The sequence below is a fragment of the Dasypus novemcinctus genome, chromosome 1 (assembly GCF_030445035.2).
Source record: "Dasypus novemcinctus isolate mDasNov1 chromosome 1, mDasNov1.1.hap2, whole genome shotgun sequence".
In the NCBI taxonomy this organism is placed as follows: Eukaryota; Metazoa; Chordata; class Mammalia; order Cingulata; family Dasypodidae; genus Dasypus; species Dasypus novemcinctus.
In genome coordinates this window covers 63,442,240-63,460,300 of record NC_080673.1, presented here as the reverse complement: position 1 = coordinate 63,460,300, position 18,061 = coordinate 63,442,240, and positions in this window count along the sequence as shown.

Sequence of the window (18,061 nt, the reverse complement as noted above, 5' to 3'; positions counted from 1 at the left end):
AATGTTAATTAATTCTAGTTATAATATGAAAGTTAGTACTCAATTATTTGTAGTAAAACATGAAGCACATATGAATAACCCAAAATCAATTTGTATTCACACATAGAAGATGCTTGAATTTATATTAAAATATGGAAGTATTGAAGATCTGTGAACTCATTATTACAATATAAAACCACAAAAAAGAACAGGTTTAAAAGTTCTTAGGTATTATAGTTGTCAAATATTCTCATGTTTCTCCAATACACAATTATTTCTTCAAACCTGTCTTCAGAAGAAAACACATTGCTTTCTCGATTTTCCTTATAATGTATTCATGAAGCTAAAGGATCCTTAGATGTTCATGATTTATTTTCCTTCTCTATATACAAAGAAAGACTTTTAAAATGCCTATATTCAGAAGAAAACAGCAGAATTTGAGATGTTTACTAATGAAATATTAGAGTAGAAGACTGGAAGCAAATGTAAAGATGACAATAAAACCATGTACGGTATCAAATAATTTTTTTAATGCCTGGCTTGATAATATCCAGTGAAATAATGAATGAGTATGAAAATGTAAAAGATTTCCCTGAAAACATCTATCTTACAACTTTAGAAACATGAATGTACATAGTAATGAACATGAAGAATGTATATGATTAATTAACCAGAACAATAAAAGAAATGGAGGGAGTCAGATAAATGTGAATTTCTGCAATAGAAGTACCTAAACAAATGCAATATCCTTAAAGGTTTTAGAACATAAAGCAAACCTAATACGTTCAGTAGGGAAAAAGAAACAAAACTAATAGAAGAAAGAAAACCCAAGAGTATTTGAATCACAAAGCCTAAATTCTTACCAGGGTTACTTGGCAAATTACCAAACAGCACTGAATGTCATTTGTAAAAAAAGAATGTAATAAAATATAACTTACAAACTGGTGAAGATTTAATATAGCATTATAAAATAGTAATGTGAAAAAAATGAGACATACTGTTTTAACCATAAACTCTGAATTATAAACATTTCAGTCACTCGTTGTCTTTTGAGCTGTGCTGATTTTCTGGTCCATGAGTTTTGTATTTCCTGTTGACTCATTTCCCCTGTATCTGTGTCTATGAAATGGGTCTTAGACAATGGTTGACAATGTTGAGACTACTCAAATGACTTACTATTTCAGAAAACAGAAACATTATCCTCTCCCATATCTCCTTCAATCAGTCTCCAAAATGAGAGTCTTCAATTAGTTTTGTATTTATGAATTTATGTAAATAATGGACTTTTCTTCTTTGACATTGTCTTACATTTCTAGTGCTGACAACAGTACTACCATACACAAAATAAAATGATGAGCAAATCTCATGAATTCAATTTTTTTTTCATTTAAGATGATTTCCTGGGCTTTTATCTTTTTGATGGTCACTTTAAAAATAAGGCAATTGGCGAAAAATGTCTGGAGTCCAATTGAAACATATTTCTTACAATGAGCTAATTTAGAAGTTAAGGTTATAAGAAATAGCTCAGGAAGCCTATTGACTGTAAGGATGTGGTTTAGTATGTACTATTTGTACTATACAATATCCTTTTTATAAAGACACAGAGGAGGATATTCTCCCCTCCCAGGATTTATTAGCAAGAAACATTTGGGTTCTCCAGAAATAAGTATTATGGAAAATGTTTATCAAATAACATCTTTCTCAGAAGATAATATGTAAAAATCATAGTTGTGAAGTATTGTGTGATCAAATTTGTAAAGTAATCTCATCTCTAGCTTTTTTTCTTTTTTTTTTCAGTTTGGAGTGGATTTTATTGGAATCTTTCTGAAATTATTTCTTAAATTAGTCCACGTGCATGTTTTAACAATGTATAGGATAAAATTAATTTAAATGTGTTGAACCCTCTCCACCTGGCTATTCACAAATTGATATAAATATCTTTCAATGAAAAAGAGATAACTTATTTTCTGAGTATATATAGTACTTATATTTAAATGATTTGAAATTTTCAAATATTTATGTATCTTAAATATTACTACTCCAATTATAATTTCTTCATTTTAAATTTGAATATTTTGCTTATGTTGTTAAGTTAGAAAAAGCACAATTTCTACAAGGCTGCCATTCTCTATACCAGACTGGTATACAATTTAACATTTTTCTCAATTATGAAAATAATTGTATTAGTAGTTTATTGTTATTAAAATACTTCTGTCATTTCAGATAATTTAAAGACAGGTAAAACTTCATATAGATTATATTCCTGCTGCAGGAAAAATCATTTTGAACAGATTTACAAAGAGAATTTTTTGCATTTAAGTAATATAAAAATTAATGACTCCTGTATAATTGATAAAATATCTAAACATGAATATTTTAGAAATCACTAGTAGTATTATATTGTTTCTTTATTTTCTTCCATTAAACATGCAAGAGAAACTTTACTTTTGTTCTTTCCTTAGATTAGTTCCATTTATTCAATAAATTAGTATTATTTTTTTCATTTTTAAAATTTATTTTTTTGGAAGAGGTACTGGGGATTGAACCTGGAACCCCATATATGGGAAATAGATGCTCAATCACTGAGCTACCTCTGCTCCCCTATTTTCTCTTTTTCCTTTTTATAAAGATACATAGATCACACAAAATGTTATATTAAAAATATGAGGTTCCCATATACCCCATTCCCCACACCCCCCACTCCTCCCTCATGAGCAACTTCTTTCATTGGTGTGGTACCTTCATTGCATTTGATGACTACATTTTGGAGCACTGCTACACAACATGGATTATAGTTTACATTGTAGTTTGCATTCTTTCCCTCTTTATTCAGTTGGTTACGGCAAGATAAATGATGTCCGGCATCTGTCCCTGCAATACAACCCCATGTCCTGAAAATGTCCCCACATCCCACCTCTTTTTACCACCCCTGCCTTCAGCAACTCCCATGGCCAGTGTTTCCACATCAATAATATAATTTCTCCCACTGCTAGAGTCACAATAATTATGAGTAGAATACCAGTAGGTCCACTATAATCCATACTTTATTCCTCCATCATGCAGACCCTGGGACGGTGATTATCACTCCACATCTAAGTTGAGAGGGGTATTCTAAAACTGCAAGCAGGAGAATTCCATCCATTACCCATGTGGGAACTAAGCTCCCTCTCAATAACATTATTTTATATTACTAAATGTTTATTAAAAATGGAAATATTTTGGGAAAAATATCTTCAATGCCTTCACTTTAAATGCAGAAACCTGTGGGGTTGAGATGTTAGTTTCCTTTGCAACTCTGCTGCTTGTACAATGAGAGTCTGAGATTGGTTCTCAGATATTTGAGCCTGTGGCTACAGAAGACAGGATTTTCTTTCAGAGCACACATATTTACTTTTGCATCATTCATGTGGTGTTTAAGTTTGAAGTTCAGTTTTAATCCTTTAACTCATCTCTTTCTTTTGTAACAGTATCCAGAGTATCTAGGAGGAGTCAGTCAACATCATTATACTGCTTGACTCCATAAAACTCTGTTAAGGTGTTGAAATCACTTTCACCCAGATCCTTGATTCTTATAAGCATGGAATTAGGGGAATCCAGTGATGATATTTTGCATATCTCAATTGCTAACTCACTCCTTGGACTGTTAACAGCTTCTTCATTATTGGAAAGTGAGTTGTCAGTGCCCTTGAGTCCAATTAGTGTAGAAAACCAATTGTAAAACTCCCAGAACCACCACAGATACTGCATGTTTAAGACTCTGTTCCTCAAGAACCACTCCCTGTACCAAGCTATATTAGTCAGGGTTCTCTAGGGAAACAGTTGAAAATTTTTGTGTCCCATGTGAATGTTCACTAGAGGGTAATTTGAGCAGAGGAAGATTTTAATAATCAAGTGGATAAGATGACCCACTCTGTGGCTAATGCTCAGCCTCTTTCCCCAGTCATTCCTGTCATTGCTCAATGGGCTCATAAACAAGTGGTCATGGAGGTAGGGATATAGGTTATGCATAGGCTCAGCAATATGGACTTTCCCTTACCAAAGCTGACTTGGCTACAGCTACTGCTGAGTGCCCATTCTGCCAAAGCAGAGACCCACACTCAGCACCCGATATGGCACCATTCCTTGAGGTGACCAGCCTGCTACCTGGTGGCAGGCTGACTACATTGGACCACTTCCACCATGGAAGGGGCAGTGATTTGTTTTAACTGAAATAGACACATACTCTGGATATAGGTTTGCATTTTCTGCAAGCAATGCTTTTTCCAAAACTACCATCTGTAGACTTACTGAATATCTTATTTACCACCATGGCATTTCACACAGCATTGCTTCTAATCAAGGAACCCATTTCACAACAAATGATGTGCAGGAATGGGGACATACTCATGGAATTCAGAGATCTTACCATGTTCCCTGTCACCCTGAAGCAGCAGGATTGATAGAAGGGAGAAATGACCTTTTGAAGACTCAATTACGGTGCCAACTAGGTGGCAATACCTTGCAGGACTGGGCAATGTTCTCCAGGAGACTGTGTATGCTTTAAATCAGCATCCACTCTATGGTGCTATTTCTCCCATAACCAGGATCCATGGGTCCAGATATCAAGGGGTGGAAATAGGAGTGCACCATTCACTATTAACCCTAGTGACCCACTTGGAAAATTTTTGCTCCCTGTCCCTGCGACCTCAAACTCTGCTGGTCTACAGGTTTTAGTTCCAAAAGGAGGAGTGCTGTCACCAAGGAATATAATAGTGATTCCACTGAACTGGAAGTTAAAACTACCACCTGGCACCCTTGGGGCTCCTTTCACCTCAGAATCAACAGTCAAAGAAGGGAATTACTGTACTGGCTGGGGTGATTGATCCTGACTTTCAAGGGGAAATAGGACTGCATCTACATAATGGGTAAAGAAGAGTTTGCCTGGAATACAGGAGATCCTCTAGGGCATCTCATAGTACTGCCATGTCCTATGATTAAAGTCAATGGAAAATTGCAATGACCCAATCCAAGCAGGATAACAATGACCCAGAATCTTCAGGAATGAGTTTGGGTCACCCCATCAGGCAAAGAACCATAACCAGTTGAAGTGCTTGCTGAGGGTAATGGAAGCATGGAATGAATAGTGGAAGAAGGTAGTGATAAATATGAACTTCAACCATATGACCAGTTACAGAAGCAAGGACTATAATGGTCACGAATCTTTCTTCCTTGTTTCATTATGATGATAGTACATGTAATTAAAACAAATCTTCTTCCCTATATTTCCCCCTTATCCTGTAACAAGTTGTATCCATTTCATTTGAGGATGTCAAGAACTTGCACCCATTCTGTATGGAATTATTGCATTTCTGGTCGTATGCAGAAGAGTTGAAAATTGTTAGGTGGAAATATATATATATATATATATATATGCATGTCTGCTCTAGTTTTAGAGACTAATTATGGTTTTAAGGTAATGTGTATGGTTGCTGATTTGACAAGGAGTGGACTGTGATGCTTAGGCTATTGTGTCAACTCAGCCAGGTAATTGTTCCCAGTTGTTTGGTCAAGCAAGCACTGGGCTAACTGTAATACAAGGGCATTTATGGACTTTAGTCACCATTGACTTTACTGCAATAATTAATCATAGATAGCTGATTACAATTACATCAATCAGGGATATTGCCAGCAGCAGTGAATGACACTTTATCCAATCAGTTGAATGCCTTAAAAGGAGAAATGATTCCAACATTGAATGAGAATTTTCCAGCTTGTCTTTGGACAACCACCATCTCCCAGAACTTATCAGGAACCTTCCATGGACTTTCATTGGAGCCCCTGGTTGCAACCTGCCTGTGGAACCTGGACTTGTGCATCCCTTAGCCATGTGAGAGACTTTTATAAAATAGCATATTACTGACAGATATCTCTTTGTTGATTCTGCTTTCCTAAAGAACCCTGACTAATACAGGGATGTATTAGTCAGCCAAAGGGACACTGATACAAAATACCAGAAATGGTTGGTTTTTATAAAGGTTATTTATTTGGGGTAGGAGCTATAGATACCAGGCCATAAAGCATAAGTTCCCTCGCCGAATTCTATTTTCACATGTTGGAACAAAATGGCTGCCAAGTCTGTGAAGGTTTAGGCTCCCTGGGTTCCTTTCTTCCCAGGGCTTGCTTCCTTCCAGGCTTAAGTTTCTTCTCTTCCCAGAGTTCCAACTTAAGGCTTCAGCATCAAACTCCAACATCAAAAACCCTTAACTCTGTCCTTTGCCACGCCTTTTTTCTGTGAGTCCCCACCTACCAAGGAATCCTATAAATCAAGTAAACCTATGAATCCAATATAATCTAATATGTCCAGAGAAAAGATCACTTTAAAAACACAAAATACAATATTTCTTTTTGGAATTCATCAAAAATATCAAACTGTGACTGGAGACATTTTAGAAAATACTAAATACAGCAATAAATAGCATAATATTAACTGAACCTATGCCTATTTCAACGTTAGAAAGAAGAGATATTTTCAATTAACATGATTAATTTTTGAAAAATTCAAAATTCTGTTTATATTCATCACTATTTTGAAATTATGACATACAGTTAAAATTTACTATATAATGATTTAATTTGTTGATAAAGAAACATAAAGCAGCCTAGGTATTACTATTTCACACCTAATATTTTAATAACCCTAACTTAATGGAGTTGTATTTTTTTTCCTGAATCTTATATACCTCATTTTATTCTTACAAAAAAAAATTTTTTTCTGAGAAGTGTTCCAAAAAGTTTACCAAACTGCCAAAAGTGTCCATGAACCAAAAAAAAAAAAAAGTTATGGACACCTGGGTTAAAGAAAATCAGAAAGATTAAAGAGTCACTCAAGTTCAAACATAAAAGTAAAGGAACAAGAGTGTAATCCACTTGATTCATCAAGTCAACTTCCAACCCAACCCAATCCAGCTGGTAAAAACAATAAGAGAACTCACAGGTAAAGAGAAATATATTACACCAAGGTAAAACCAACAAACAGAACAAAAACATGATTTCAGGCAATTCTATTATTTTCTAGAACTACAAGTCTTCAACTATCTGATACCTTCACTCATAACACAAAATTAGTCAATGACTTTTGTTCAAGAAAAAAAAAATGGAACTTGGTGCCTATGTACTACCAAATTCCTTCCCTAATATGAATATACCCATTATTAATAATCGATACATTCCCTTGTAGTTCTCTACAACATTACACTATATTATATATATTCATACATTTTATAAATATATAGTATTATAAATATGAAAATATTAAATATGTATATATCTTCACTTTGCCCACCATTAAAGCAAGAGCTGGATTTGAGAAGGCATAAGCTAGTGTCCAGAACAACTATCTATGTAGCAGAGGTAAATTGCAGAATGAGAAGTTATGAAAAATACATTTCATAGATTTGCCTTTGAGAAAAATGGAGTTAGTCTTCTTAGAGCAAGATCATTGGGAACTGCAGCAGCACCTTGTAATCAGGGCACAGTCTAGTGCTTAAGGCACTGACTCCTGACCATTACAGGGATGATGCTTATTTTCCTCCAACAAAGAATGCTGAGCTAGTAGAATAGAGGAGGCCAGACTCTGCCATGACATAAAACTTTGAATGGCACATCCTCATCTGAAGAGGGGGCAATGCTTTTGCTTTTGCTTTTTCAGTCCATGTGATCTCTTAGCCCAAATGAAAAAATATCTCTCCTAATTTCTGACACCTGGTCCAATAAACTATTCTGCTGTCTCCAAGTGAAAAAACAACAGAGAATGCTTACACTTTTTGTAAGGCAGAGTAAACACGTTATTCCCTATTCCTCTGCCTAACAACTAAAAACCTTAGACATTAAATATAAAACAAATAAGACTGAAAGGTAGAGAGAAAAACTAGGCCAAACAGAGTTCTACACCCACCTGATGGAAATGAGATGGGACTCCATCTTTCCCAGGCCCAAATGGTGCTGAAGGAAATAAGCTAAAACAGGCGTTTTAAATAAGATCCAGAATCTTATAAAAATAGTACCCAAAATGTCTGCGTTTTAATCTAAAGAATCAGGAAGCCTTCAGAATTACGCAAAAAGAAAAAAAAAAAAAACAAAAACGGAAATCAGTAGGTAAGTATTGAGATAACAGAGATTTTAGAATTATCACACCCAAATTTTAAATCAGCCATCATAAAAGATGCTTTAGGAGTGATTGCAAACTTACATGGAATAATTGAAAAACATAGAAAATCTAAGCAACTAAATATTTTCAGCAAAGAAATAAAAAGGTGTAGAGGAAAACCAAATGGAAATTTTAGAGCTAAAAAATATAAGCATTTTCTTTTAAAGTTAATGAATGGATTTAATAGCAGAATGAAGGGAATAGATGGGAGAGGTAGTGAGCTGGAATTTTAAAAATGACAATTACTCAACTTGAACAGGACAGAATTTGAACTGAAAAAAATGAACAAAGCTTTATGGGCCTGTGGGACTATAATGAAATACTTATCATATCATCCATGTTATCAGTGTCCAAGAGGAAGAGGACAAAAAGGGCAGGACTGTAAAAGTGCTCAAATGATGAGTGATAAATTTCCAAACTTTGGAAAAAGACACAAACAGATTCTGGAAGCTGAGTGAACCCAAAACATAATAAACCAAAGAAATCCACACCAAGACACATCTGAGTCAAAGTTCTGAAAATGAAAATCAAAGTAAAACATCTTGAGAGCGATGAGAGAGAAATCACACCCTACCTATAGAGGAAAATTTGAAGGAGAGTGAATTTTTATCAGAAACCAAAGAAATATAAGGAAGTGGCACAATGTTTTCATGTACTAAAAGAGAAGAACTGTCAAAACAGAATGACAGTTTATCTGATGAAAATATCCTTCAGGACTGAAGGATGGGAAATCAAGACATTCTCAGATGAAGGACAACTAGAACTATTCATCAAAAAGAACCCTAAAAAACTGGCTAAAGAAATTTATGTAAGTAGAAATGAAATAATTATAAAGCAGTCTAAGAGTATCAAGAAGGAGAAAAAGAACACTGTAAGCAAAAATTTGTGATATACACTAGACTTTCATTCTTTTATATTTTAATTTAAATTTTTATAGCAGTCTTATTGAGGTATGATTCATATATCATACAACACAATAATTTAAAACATAAAATTCAGAGATGTGTGATATATTCACTAAATAACCAAAATCAATTTTAGGATATTTTCATCATTTCAAACATTTTCATTGTTCCTTTATTCCTTCCCCCAATCCTTAGGCAACTGTAGAGAGCCACTTGCTGTGAAACCTAACCACAACTCTCTGCAACATGGCGGAGTTGACAAATCTGCCCTGTCACTTCCTTATTCTTCTTCCTCCCTGTTTCTTTGTTCTCCGCTTCCTGCCACAGCCCAGGCAAATACAGCAGTACGCAGGCGCAAGGCGCGAAACTCTGCATACCAGACGAGAACTTTCAGCCAATCCCCTCTTTAGGCATTTGCCTTCCTCCCTAGCAACTCTAGCAACCAATCCCAAGTCACCACTTGCCCTTACTCACCACCCCTCCTCCTCCCTAGAGTATATATATCCAGTTCCTTCAATAAAATTTTGCAGCTTGATCAGAACATTGTCTTGAAGTCATTCTTCGTGTCTCTTGTCCCACCATTCCTCCCTGGCAGGTACTCGAGCCCTCGTTAGTGTCCCGTGGGCCGGGACAGGCAACCACTAAACTAATTTCAGTTTCTCTGTATTTGCCTACCCTGGATATTTCATATAAATGAAGTCCTACAATATTTGGGCTTTTTGACTGGCTTTTCTCCCTTAGCATAATGTTTTTCAGGTCTATCCATGTTGTAACTTATTTCAATACTTGATTCCTTTTTATTACAAAATAATATTCCACTATAATGATATATCACATTTTATTTATTTATACATTAGTTGGGGGACATATGGATTGTCTACTCTCTTTGGCTGCTGTGAATAATGGTCCTAAAATATCCTTGTGTAAGTTTTTGCACAAATATATGTTTTCGTTTATTTTGGATATATACCTAAGATGACAATTCCTAGCCCAAATGCTTTCTATGTTAAACTTTTTGAGATATTTCCAGATTTTTTCCAATGCAGTTGTGCCATTTTACATTTCCCAGCAGTGAATAATGGTTCCAATTTCTCCACATTCTCACCAACACTTGTTATTGTCCTTTATTTTATTATTAGAACCATAATAATAGATATGAAGCAGTATCTAATTATAGTTTTTATTTGAATTTCTGTGATGTGTAATAATGTAGATCAACTTTTTATACACTATTTGTCATTTGTATATCATCTTTGAGAAGTATTTATTCATAGTCTTTTTAAATTTAATTGATTCATTTGTCTTTTGTTATAGAATTTTAGACTATTTATAAAATGATATATTGTAGAGACAAGTAACTTATTAGAAAAAATGATGTAAATATTCTTTCCAATTACTTGGCTTGTCTTTTCACTTTCTTGGTGGTATCCACTGAAAATAACATTTTTAATTCTGACGAATAGCAATATATCTATGTATTACTTTGTTGTGTGTATTTTGGGTGTCATGTTGAAGGAGACTTATTAATCACAGATCATAAAGACTTAATTCTATATTTTTGTCTAAAAAATATATACTTTAGCCCTTACCTTTAAGTTTTTTATATATTTGAGTTAATTTTTGTGTATAGTATAAAATAGAGGTCCAAATTCACTATTTTGCACCTGTATATCCAGTTCTTCTAAAACCAATTTTGGAAAAGATGATTCTTACAGCATTAAATTGTCTTGGCATCCTTGTAAAAATTCAAATGACCACTACATGGATATTTATTTATAGACTGTAATTCTATTACATTGATCTTATGTTCATCATAATGCCAGAACTACATGGTCTCAACTACTGTAATTTTCCAGTAAATTTTGAAATGAGGAAGTATAAATCCTCTTTATGTTTTCTTTTTCAAGGTTGTTTGGCAATTCTGAGTCCTTCAAATTTCCATAAGAATTTGAAGTTAGGGAAATGGACTTTGGCCCAGTGGTTAGGGCGTCTGTCTACCACATGGGAGGCCCGCGGTTCAAGCCCCAGGCCTCCTTGACCCGTGTGGAGCTGGCCCATGTGCAGTGCTGATGCGCGCAAGGAGTGCCGCGCCACACAGGGGTGTCCCCCGCATAGGGGAGCCCCACATGCAAGGAGTGCACCCATAAGGAGAGCTGCCCAGAGCGAAGGAGGGAGCAGCCTGCCGAGGAATGGCACTGCCCACACTTCCCGTGCCGCTGACGACAACAGAAGCGGACAAAGAAACAAGACGCAGCAAAAAGACACAGAAAACAGACAACCGGGGGAGGGGAGGGGAATTAAATAAATAAAAATAAAAATAAATCTTTAAAAAAAAAAGAATTTGAAGTTAAGTTTGCCAATTTTGGCAAAAGTAGAGTGAGGATGTTGATAGGGTATACTTTGAATCTTTATATAAATTTGGTGAGTATTGCCATCTCAATACGTTGATTCATAAACATAAATGCAATGTGAGATAACTGCTAGGCCCATGGAATAAACTGCTTGTAAAAGGGTGTCTTTTGGGAAGCAGATGTGGTTTAAGCAATTGGATTGGGCTTCTGTCTACCATATAGGAAGTCCAGGGTTTGATACCCAGGGCCTCCTGATGAAGACAAGCTGGCCCTTGTGGTGAGCTGGCCCATGCAGAGTGTTGCCCTGCACAAGGAGTGCTGCCCTGTGCAGGAGTGCTGGTCCTCATGGCAAACTGACACAGTGAGATGATGCAACATAAAAAAAGACACAGAGGAGAGACAATAAGAGATGCAGCAGACCAGGGAATTGAGATGGTGAAAGAGAATAATCACCTCTCCTCTCTCCCACTCCAGAAGGTCCCAGTATCAGTTCCTGGAGCTGCATAATGAGAATATAAAAAGACACAGAAGAATACATAGTGAATGGTCACAGAGAGCAGACAATCAAGGGAAGGCAGGAGAAATTAATAATTCTTTTTTTAAAAAAGGTGTCTTTTTATACCTGGGTCTTTGGGCTATGCTAGCTCTTTTATAATAATGATGTGATTAATGGAAGAACCTAGGACCACACTGTATCTGTCTGAACTCTGGAGGGTCTAGAAACTGAATAAACATGGTCAGTCACATTGACACCTACTTACTTAATGACCACCAATAAAAATCCTGAACAACAGGGCTTGGGAAAGCTTCATGCAAAAATGTATGTGCTGTTACACATCACTGCTGGGAGAATTAAGAACTCTCTGGGTGGCAGACTTGGCCCAGTGGTTAGGGTGAAAATCTACCACATGGGAGGTCCGCGGTGCAAACTCCAGGCTTCCTTGACCCATGCGGAGCTGGCCCATGTGCAGTGCTGATGCATGCAAAGAGTGCCGTACCATTCAGGGGTGTCCCCTGCCTAGGGGAGCCCCACACACAAGGCGTGTACCCAATAAGGAGAGCCACTTAACATGAAAGAAAGAGCAGCCTGCCCAGGAATGGGCCGCACACACGGAGAGCTGACACAACAAGATGATGCAACAAAAAGAAACACAGATTCCCATGCCACTGACAACAACAGAAGTGGACAAAGAAGACAAATAGATACAGAGACAGACATCCGGGGGTGGGGAGGGGAGAGAAATAAATAAATAAATAAATAAATAAATAAATAAATAAATAAATAAAAACCACAAGAACTGTTTGTATGAAACCACTGGAAACTTGTACCCTGTTGTAGCTGAGCGTGAGGGTCTCGTCCTCGCTCAGGCCCAAGAGTCGGGGGGGCTTGCTCCTGCCAAACCACCGGCGGGGGGTGCCCCAAGAGGGAGCACCGGTTCTCCAGGCGTGGGGGATGCGCGGTTGGGGAAAAACCATGGAGACCGCCTGAGCGCAGGAACAGGTCTGCTTTATTGCGGAAGTACACTTGGTTATATAGGGTTGGGTAGAGGGAGGGGTTGGAGCTAGGGCGGGCTAGCTACGGGGTGGTAGTGGATAGGTGGGAGTGGGCAGGACTGGCGGAAAGGACAGCAACGGCTGGAGGGGGAAGATAACAACGGCTGGGAGGAGGGGTGGAGGGAGGCAGTAACAATTGCTCTCTTTTTTTTTTTTTTAGAAGGAAATAATGAGGGGAAAGGGGAATAGGCTGGGGAAGGCGAGGGGTAAGGGGGCAAAGCCGGCTGGCTATGGGCGAATGACATAGCATCTGGCCAGGATGCATGCATTAGCCCTCAGGGTCGGTGCGTGCCGGCGCTAGACGCACACCGAGCCTTGCCAGCGGAGCGGCCTTGCGATGCCCTAGAACCCCCATAGAAGGGAAGGAAATGACAGGGAGCGGCTAGAGTAGGTCTCTCGGGCGGAGAAGACGAAGAGGACGGTGGGGAGGGGACTCTTCGGTGGCGAGGCGTTGGTAATGAACTTGCACGAAGGAGCTGAACACAGCATTGGATACAGCCTTGGCTTGATCTTTGGCAAGACTGACTACCCTCTTGATGCCCCAGGGGCCCATGGTGAGAATTAAAATGACAACAATGAGCGGGCCTAGAAATGGAAGGAGGTAAGGGAGGAGGAGGCCATGAAAAAGATTGGAAGAATAGTTTGCGTTTTCTCGCTCTTTGCGGCGTTTTTCTAGTCCCTCTTGGACCTTTCTCAGATTGTCCTCGACTAGGCCGGTGGAATTGGCGTATATACAGCATTCTTCTCCAAGAGCGGCACAAAGACCTCCTTCTTTGAGAAGGAGGAGGTCGAGGCCATGACGGTTTTGCAGGACTACTTCGGAGAGAGAGTTAAGAGAGTCTTTTAGATATTTGACAGCTTTGTGAAGATAGGTGATGTCTTCATCAACGGCCTGTCTGAGAGAGGAGAGGGCAGAAGACTGCGTGGCGAGGGCAGCGATGCCGGTGCCTGCCCCCGCAAGACCCAGAAGGGAAGCAATAGTTAGGGCTGCAGTGATTGGTTCTCTTTTTTGTAGGTGGAGAGAGGTTTGTTTGCGTAGCAAACAGCGGAAAAAGTCAGTGTCAGAGTGGTAGAGGACTTGAGGGGCGAGAAGGATAAGCACACAAATTTCATTACTAGCATTGAGGGTGGCGACGTTGAGGCAAGGGGTTAGTCCAGTGGAGGTACAAAGCCATTGAGAGGTGTTATGAGGGATTAAAAATTTGGCAGTGGTGCTGGGAGAGGAGTAACCAGAGCAAACACTAAGGGAGGGGTGAGGGCCTCGACGAGAATGAACACAGTGTCCTGTGGAGGAAACAGACTGAAAGGTTAGGGGGACAGAGGAGGCGTTCCAATTGCATTTGGTGGGATTCTGTTTAGAGGATTTGCTGAAGGAGAGATTGGTGGTGACAGGTTCATAGAGAGGAAGAGAGGGGGAGAGGCAGAGCCAACAGTTCCGAGTGAGGTTGGGGTAAGATGTGTTTAAAGAGGTGTATGAGGCATTGATTAGTTTGATGAGAGGACTGGAGTACTGAGCAGGGGGTAAGTGAGGCTTAAGAGCATGGGAGCTGAGGGAGGCAGTGGCAGGGGGGGTACCAGGTGGGGGAGGAGAAGGAGGTTGTGCCTTAGGGGGGTTGAGAACTCGATTTGGGCCGACAGCAGGGGGGGTGGTGAAGCAGACGGCTGTTTCTTTACAATAGTGAAGATAGAGCCATAATCATAGCTTTCCATGTATAGACGGAACCCCCATGTGCGACCTTGAAACCAGATGTTTGAGTTGGGGTCTTTGACTGTGAGCGTGATGTTATTGTGTAAAGCATTGCCCTTTTTTAGAGTGATATAGGGGTCTTTGTTTGGGGCTCTTGACCAGCCATGGGCTATAGTTTCACAGCCCCAGGAAGGGCAGAAAAAATGTGTCAGGTCATGGCAGCCTCTTGCAGAGGCAGGGCAGATATAGTAGCCATGGACTCCATAATCCCAGGGGCCGTTGAGGCCTGTAAGTGAGCTGTACCAGCATCGATGAGTTTTGTGTGTAACGTCTACGAGAGAACTGACGACAGGAAGGTTGGCAAGATTACATATGTGCACTGAGAAAGAGGGAGCACTCGCAGTTACATTGAAGGCAAGGACTTTGTCAAATCGAGAGAGAGTCCAGTTGAAAGGTCGATGATTCTGATTGGCAGCGGCTGAGAGGGCGAAGAAGGCCAGGGTGCAGGAAATGGTCACGAAGCTGTAGAGAGGCATCATTTGACGAGGCAGCATCCGTGGAGATAAAAGAGAAAGTTCCTCGCTCTTCACGCGTGGAGAGCGGGTGGCATGAGGGGAAGAGAGGGGGTTTTTGGATGATGGCTGGTGTTGGATTTGGGTGAACGGGGCGCAGTTTGGGCCACCATAGATAATGTTGTCTCTCACTGAGGGCATAGGGTGTTGATCGTTTGCTGGGACTAATGGGTCAGTGGCAGGCCAAATGCAGCGCCCAGGGATCCAGAGAGGCTGCGGCTCAGAATCTGGAAAGATACAAACAAAGCCTCTCCCTTGTGCTAGGAGGGGAGCAGGATCTTGCCAACGATTGGTGGCAGGGTCTTTCCAATGGACTAGGGGGACTTGCGAAGGCTGCCACATTGGCCCCCAGTGCTTGTGGGTGGGAGAAAGTCCTTGATTGTCAAAGGTTAGAAGATTGTGGTGAATGAGGCAGGCAGTCACAATGTCCATTGGGGCCTTGTGGGGGGAGGAGGTTCTCTCCTTCTGAATGAGCAGTTTGAGCTGTTGATGAGTACGTTCGACGATCCCTTGTCCTTGTGGATTATATGGAATGCCGAAGTGATGTGTGATGTGATACATTTGCACGAAGCTGGCAAAGGCAGCACTACGATATGCTGGCCTGTTATCTGTTTTGAGATCCCATGGGACCCCCATGAACAGAATAGCTTGGCGGAGCGCTTTGACGCAATGTTTGGCGCTCTCCCCTGCAAGGGGGACTGCATAGCACAGATGCGAAAAGGTGTCAATTGCCACATGAAGATATTTGAGGCGGCCGAAGGTGTTGACATGAGTGACGTCTAATTGCCATCTTGAGTTTGGGCGGAGGCCGCGAGGGTTGACACCTTGAGGTTGTAAAGGTCCAAGTGGCAGCAAAGGCGCACAAGTCTGGCACGCACGCACGAGGTGCTTGCAAGTTTCAATAGGTATGTCTGGAAAGAGCTTTCGGATGGACCGCGCAGAAAAGTGAAACTGGGAATGTAAAAGCTTGGCTTGATTGACTAAGTTTCCAAGCCGCGGCTTATCAGTGGAGTCTTCCCTAAAAGTGACTGGGTTTATTTGATGGGCAGACACGGAAGCGTCAGCAAGGTTATTTCCCTGAGTCAGAGGCCCTGGTAGGCCAGAGTGGCTTCTAATGTGAGCTATGAACCAGGGCTGTTGCCGTTCTTCAAGCAGCCGTTGCACAAAGGCGAGTGCCCGATCGATGTTTGAGTCACTTGGCAAAAAAGTGGCAAGTGGGAGGCTGCGACAGACTTGAAGAGTGTATAGGCTGTCGGTAAAAATATTGAGAGGCTGGTCTGGGTGGAGATTGAGGACTGCAGCGACAGCTAGAAGTTCGCCCACTTGAACAGAAAAGTCATTTGCGAACAGCAGTTGCCGTGGCTCAGGATTTTTAGGAGTGTATATGATGGCTGCAAATGCCGTTTTTGAGGCGTCTGTGAAGGCAGTGATGGCTGAAGGGATTGGGTTCCGTGCAGGCAACGGGCGAAACGGGTTGGAAAACGCCAATTGAGACATTCCTTGCAGCAATCGGTGATGAGGATAGTGGTTGCCAAAGGAGCCGCGAAAGAGCTCTATTAGGCTCTGCATTTGAGCATTGTTCATGATGAGAGAAGTGACTTCTTTGGCATCTAAAGGCCAAACAATGGTGTGCGGCGGGACGCCATATGTTTGCATGGAGAGAAGTACTAAGTCAGTAGCTAACGCAATCCATGCCCTTATAAAAGGGCAAATTTTTGGAAGCTTGCTTTTGGATGTATGCAGGAAAAGGAGAGGGCCATCTTGCCATAAGAGGCCCGTGGGAGTGATTGGCGTTGGCAGGATTAAGGCTAAGACTGGAAGGTTAGGGGAGAATCGCTCTAGACGGCATTGCTGCAGAGCGGCACTGACTTGTTGAACGGCTTCTCGGGCGGCGGGGGTGATGGTGATGTTCCGAGTAACCGCAGTTGGTGGGCTATCTTTGGTTTGCAAGAGCTCGAAAAGGGGCTGCATTTGCGCTGTTGTGATGGGGAGCGCTGAGCGAAGCCAATTAATCTGTCCACAAAGCCGTTGGAGCTCAGTGAGTGTCATCTTGTGAGAGACGTGAATTTTTGGGCTCGCAGGTCGAATGGACTGGTGAAAATGAAAGCCTAAGAATTGAAAAGGAGGTTGGAGGTTTATTTTGTCTGACTGCACAGTAAGCCCGAGGCTGGAGAGGTTTGTTATTGTTGCCGAGAGCAGATCATTGAGGAGCGCATGGGAGCTCGCTGCCAAAAGGAGGTCATCCATGTAGTGGAGGATGTATGTGTGCTCCGGATTGAACTTGGAGCGCAGCGGCTTAACGGCATGGTTGACATAAAATTGGCATATAGTAGGGCTGTTGCGCATGCCTTGAGGTAACACCTTCCATTGAAATCGCTGCGCTGCACCTTGGTTGTTGATGTGCGGAACTGTGAACGCAAACCTTGGACAGTCCTGGGGATGGAGAGGGATAGAGAAAAAGCAGTCTTTGATGTTGATGGTTGCTGCATGAAAATGTTGGGGGACTGCGGTGGGATGCGGGCAGCCTGGCTGAGGCGATCCCATTGGCTTAATATGCTTGTTGATCTCTCGGAGGTCATGGAGAAGGCGGAACTTGCCTGTGTTTTCTTGTTAATGACGAAGATTGGTGAATTATAGGGACTGGTGGACGGCTCAATATGCCCCGCTTGTAGCTGCTCTTCGACGAGGGCAGAGAGAGCCTGTAGCTTGTGAGCTGGCAAGGGCCACTGCTCAACCCAGATGGGCTCCTCTGTGTCCCATTCCAGAGGGATAGGGTCAGGTTTTGAGATGGGAGCAGTGGCCCCTAGCAGGGGGGGGGGGGGGCAGCG